Raw genomic sequence first — 4838 nt, 5'->3', positions numbered from 1 at the left:
GGCGCTTTCCAGAGCCGAGGTCGGTGTCGGTTTGGCTTTGGGCTGAGCTGTAGCCGCCGCGGCGCTAGTTCCTGGCAAGGGGACGGACGGGGGAGCTGTCGGGGCCAGAGCTGCCGTAAATATGATCAGACAGCTTGCTCGGGTTCTCCAGCTCCTAGCGTACGCTCCAGAAGAGCGGCTGAACGCGGGCAGAAATGTTCCTGGATTTATCTGGGTTTTTTTAAAAAACTATTTCTGCTATCACCAGGATTTGAAAAACTAAATTGGATAAATGTGAGTTTAGGAAAAATATCTAACAATATGTGTGCTTTTAATAGTTACTGTCCTGGTCTCCCAGGGACCGAAGTTACGCTGTTTCGTCCTTAAAACAACTCTGCGCTCCCGTGTCGCGTTGTCACAGGCTTTCCTCCCCCTTCCACCCGTCCGAAGAGCCCTGAGGCTGCTCTGACCGACACTTCGGTCACCCCGCTGAGTTCTGGGTCACAAGGCGAGACTGCGCTGCCCTGCGCTGCGGCCGTGCCGGAGCTCCTCCCTCTCCGGGGGGTTATAAGATTTGGCAGCGTCGGTCCCGTCGGCCCGCGCACCGGAGCGGTCTCGCCCAGCGGCTGCTCCCGCTGGCCGGGGAAGGTTCCCCCGGCGGGGAGAGGCGACCTGCGGCGTGCGGCTGCGCCGGGCGGCCCCCGGAGTGCGCGTGCGCGGCGGCGGCCCCGCGACCGGAGGACCGGCGGCCCATAGAGCGCGAGCTCGGAGGAGCGACGGGCATCTCCGGCGTTTATTAACGGTGCTGGTCGCTATAGTTACCGGGGGGGGGGGAGCGTGGGCCGGGCCGGAGGAGCCGCAGGGGCGGGCAGGGAGGCTGCAGGCAGCGCCCCCTCCCTGTCCGGGGCCGGTGCTGGAGGAGGAGCCGGTGCGAGCCGAGGCAGGAGCGGGGCCGCGCGGCCGGGCGGCTGCGGGGAAAGGTGCGGCGGGACCGGGGGCGGAGGCCGCTCCGCGTCGGGGCCGGGCGGCGGCGGCGCTGCCCGGAGCCGCGCGGGGCTGCGCTCGGCCGGGCTTCCGGGTGCGCGGGCGGCGCGGCGGGAGCCGTAGTCACGTGCAGGGGGCTTCCGGTCGGCCATGTTGGCTCCCCGGGGCACGCCGGGAGCTGCAGTTTCTGCGCTCTCGGTTCCCCGCAGCCGCGGCGCTGGCGGGCGCGCGCGGCACGGCACAGCCCTCGGTACCGGCGCGGCCCGAGACGCGGTTTTGTGGCGGTTTCCCGCGGGCTGCCCGCGGCTCCCCGAGACGCGGTGTGCCCCCCGGCCCGGGGGTGCGCGTGCGCGGCCGCGGCGTCTCCCGGGAGTGCGCGTGCGCGGCGGAGGTGAGTGTTGGGGCTGCGGCCGGGCCGGTCCGCGGCAATAAGGGTCCCTGCCGCCTCCGTGCCCCCTCCCGAGGCCGCGCTGGGGCCGCGCGTGTCCGTTCCTGCCCCGGGGATGCCGCCGGCTGCGCCCAGCTCGGGCTGGCGTGGGGTGTCTCTGCCCGGCCTGGCGCTCCTCACGGCTCGGGGGCCAGAAGGGACGGGCGGAGCCGAGCCTTCCCGGCCGTGGGCAGCGGGGCGGGAGCCGCCGCGGCTGGAGCTGGAGGGGCCGGAGAAAGGGAAGGAAGGAGAACGTCAAGGGCATGTGGGCAGCAGCCGCCTCGCCCTGCAGGAGGAGAGCGCCTGCCTCTCCGGGTGAGCGAGGAGCCCTCTGCACAGTCCGCAGCGGGCCGGACCCAGGCGCGGAACGGCCGCGGAGCGAGCGAGCGAGCGAGGCTGCGTGTGTCGGAAGCCACGTCTTGTAAGAGCCGAGAGACACCCGCGTATTCTTTTAGGGGGAGGTCAGCCGGGCGAGTGGAGTTTCAGAAGAAGAGGAGGGGCAGGAGGAAGGAAGGAGAAAGAAGCATCTGACCTGTCCAGTTCTCCCGGCAGTGCCGGGAGCGAGAGCCGCGGTGAGTCCCGGGCCCTCGGGGCCCTGTCGCCCCCCTTGTATGTCCCAGTCCCTTCCCGCCCTTCTCTTTCCCATGCTGTGATTTTTTTTTTCTTCTTCTCTATATCTTTTCTTTCTTTTCTTCTGCCTTGCTCCCCCTTCCTCTCTCACTTTCTCTCTCTTGTCTTGCTGCTCCCTTTTCTTTTTCTGTCTGCACTTCTGACTGCTTGTTCTGTACCTTTTGCATCACTCCTCAGTCCATTTCTCTCTCGATCCTTCCGTTCTGCTCCTCACTTCTCGGTTTCTCTCTCTTTCCTCTGTCCTACTCCTGCACGTAGCGTGTGATTGAATGAGGTTCTGTGTCTAGCAGGCCTCATCTCGTAAGAGCTGTGAGACACCTACATCTTCTCATAAGTGGAGGACAGCCAGGCACCTGGAGCTGTAGAAGAGGAAGGGAGAAGGCAAACAGAAGGAGGAGTCTGACCTGTCAAATTCTCACGGCAGCGCGGAGAACTGCATTAAGTCCCGAGCTCTTGGGCCCCTCTCATCCCTCTTGTGTGGCCTGGTCCCTCCCTGTCTTTCTCCTAGACTCCTCTCTTTCTGGTGCTGCTCAACTTTTTTTGCTCACCTGTATCTTCCGTCTTGCTTGGAGCATCTCCCTGTCCCCATCTTGTAGGTCTTCCCTTTCTCTGCCCTGTACCCTGCCGCTCTTGTTGCCTTTCTCCATCCCTCTCTGTCCAGCTCCCTGTTCCTATTGATGCCCCTTTCTTCTTCCTGCACCCGCTGCTATTCCCTGCGATCTCCATCTCTCTCTTTCCTGCTCCCTGTCCCCCGTTTTTCATTCCTACCTCCGTCCCTCATAGCCTGTCTGGCCTTTTTCCTCGGTGTCTTTCTCTCTGGCTGACTCCCTTCTGCTGTTTTTCATTTCCTCCCTATCCATCTTGTTGCCCATCGCTCTTTTGTCTTCTCTCTCTCCATGTGTCGCTGTCTGTCTTCCAGTCACTGTTCTTTAATTCCTCCCTCTTCCCTGTAGCTTGCTGCTATTTTTTTTTTCCCTGTTCTCCATCATGCTCTGTCGGGTGCCCTGTCCCTGTTTATCAATTCCTCCCTCTGCCCTGCGGTCTGTCTCTTTTCACCATTTAATTTTTGCCTCGCTCTCTCTCTGTCTGGCTCCTTGTGCCGGGTTTGCGAATTCCTTCCTCTGTGCCCCGTACCCCCTGTGATCTTTGCTGCTTTGTGGCCTGTTTCTGGCTGGCGCTCTGTTACTATTCAGTAATTCCTCTCTCGATGCCTTGTAGTCTGTTGCTTTTGTCTTTTCTCCATCTCTGTGTCTCTGTTTCCCCTGTTTTAGAATACACCCCCCCACCCCCACCCCCCTTCTTTCTGTATGCATCAGGATTAGTTTTTGGCTCCAGGTCTCTTTTTTTCTGTGTCTCTGTCCCTGTTTCCTAATTCTTCCTTCTCTGCCCTGTCACATGTAGCGATGTGATTTGTTTTGTGTTCCTTCCCATAGTTTGCTGTCCTGACTCCACATCGCTGTTGCTTTTTCCTCCCTCTGTGCCCTGTTCTCTGGAGCTTTTTGGTCTTTCTTCCATCTTGCTTGGTCTAGCTCCCTGCTCCCCCCCTTTTTTTTTTTCCCCTCCATGTCTGTTGTGCCACCCATCCCAGCTTTTTTTTTTTCTGCATCTCTATGCTGCTCCTCGTCCTTCTTTGTTGGTTTCTGTCCTGCTCCTCCTCCTTCTTTCTGCTGCCTGTTTTCTTCTCTCCCTGCTGCTTTTTTTTCTGCATATCCACGTTGGGTTCCCTGTCCCCATCCTCTCACCGCCCCATTGCTCATCTCTTGTTTTCTCTCTACCCCTGTACTAGTCAGCTAGCTGCCACCTTTCTTCTGTCTTCTTGTGTCCTGCATCTTTCTCCTCATGTTTGGCAGTTTCCAGCTCTGCCCTGCAGCTTGTTGCTCCAGGAACCGACTGACTGTTCCCGGCTGGACTGAGGAGCGTGGCTCCGGGAACAAGCGCCAAGGTGTGCCAGGGGCAGGGGCAGCATTAGGGGCCCTGAGCCCCGGAGCAGACTCACTCCCTTCTGGGACTTGTTCTGTGTGTGACTGAATAAACACTTGCTGGCTGCCGGCTGCCTTTTGTGCTTCCTTTGCCCCAGGTGAGGGGCTGGGAGGGGTGATGATGCTCTGTGGGGGTGGGTGATGGCCTCCAGCTGTGGGCTGGGGCTGGAGGGGCCCCAGGTGTGGGCAGTGAGGCTGATGGCAGCGGCCCCTCCCTGTAAAGGGCTTGCTCCGGGTGGAGGGGCGGGTGCTGCTGTTAAGAGCAAGGCAGCCGTCGGAGGGGTCGGTGTCAACCAAGGGAGGAGCAGAGCAGTCGCTGAGCATTGCTGGGCCCTGGCTGCACCGAGGGAGAAGGTGAGTGGAGCCGTGCCATCAGCTGGCAGCTCCTGGGGAGGATGGCGGTGCCTGCAGGGTGGCAGTGTTGGAGGTGGTGGCAGGGGCTGCCCCGAGCCGGTGGTGAGGCTTCTGGGTGCACTGGTGGGGGTTCGGAGGGGTGAGCAACGGTGTTGCTGCAGGGTCAGAAAGCAGAGAAAACTGCCTCTCGCAACCCAGCGGGAGCTGTGCTCCTGGCGTGTGGGGTTTCTGGCCAGCCGCGTTGGTTCCCTGGGTCACGCTGGGATGCGGGGTCTTACAGCGCTTGGCGTGCAGGCGGCCGTGCCGCGTTGGCCAGCGCGTGCCAGGAGCTGTAGGTTCTGCAGACTCGGCTGCCAGGCAGCCGCACCGCTCGTGGGCGCCCGTAGCGCGGCGCAGTCCTCGCTACCGCCGCGGCCCCTGTGGCGCAGCACGAGGGATAGTTTTGTTGCCGCTTTCACGTGGATTCCCGGGGGCTTCCAGCTGCT

General features: G+C 61.7%; 1 long non-coding RNA gene across 2 annotated transcripts; it reads left to right on the top strand.

The window, feature by feature from the left end:
* Positions 1–1186: 1186 nt before the first annotated feature.
* Positions 1187–2424, top strand: LOC141956733 (uncharacterized). 2 transcript variants are annotated; one of them, XR_012633007.1, is made up of 3 exons: positions 1187–1354; positions 1846–1962; positions 2311–2424. It is a non-coding gene; the product is annotated as an uncharacterized LOC141956733 (long non-coding RNA). The 2 variants fall into 2 exon arrangements; XR_012633006.1 differs by having other exon boundaries at positions 2279–2418.
* Positions 2425–4838: the final 2414 nt, after the last annotated feature.

The sequence above is a fragment of the Athene noctua genome, chromosome 2, assembly GCF_965140245.1.
Source record: "Athene noctua chromosome 2, bAthNoc1.hap1.1, whole genome shotgun sequence".
NCBI lineage: Eukaryota > Metazoa > Chordata > Aves > Strigiformes > Strigidae > Athene > Athene noctua.
Note: the sequence above shows the minus strand (reverse complement) of the source record. Positions and strands in the feature narration are given on the sequence as shown.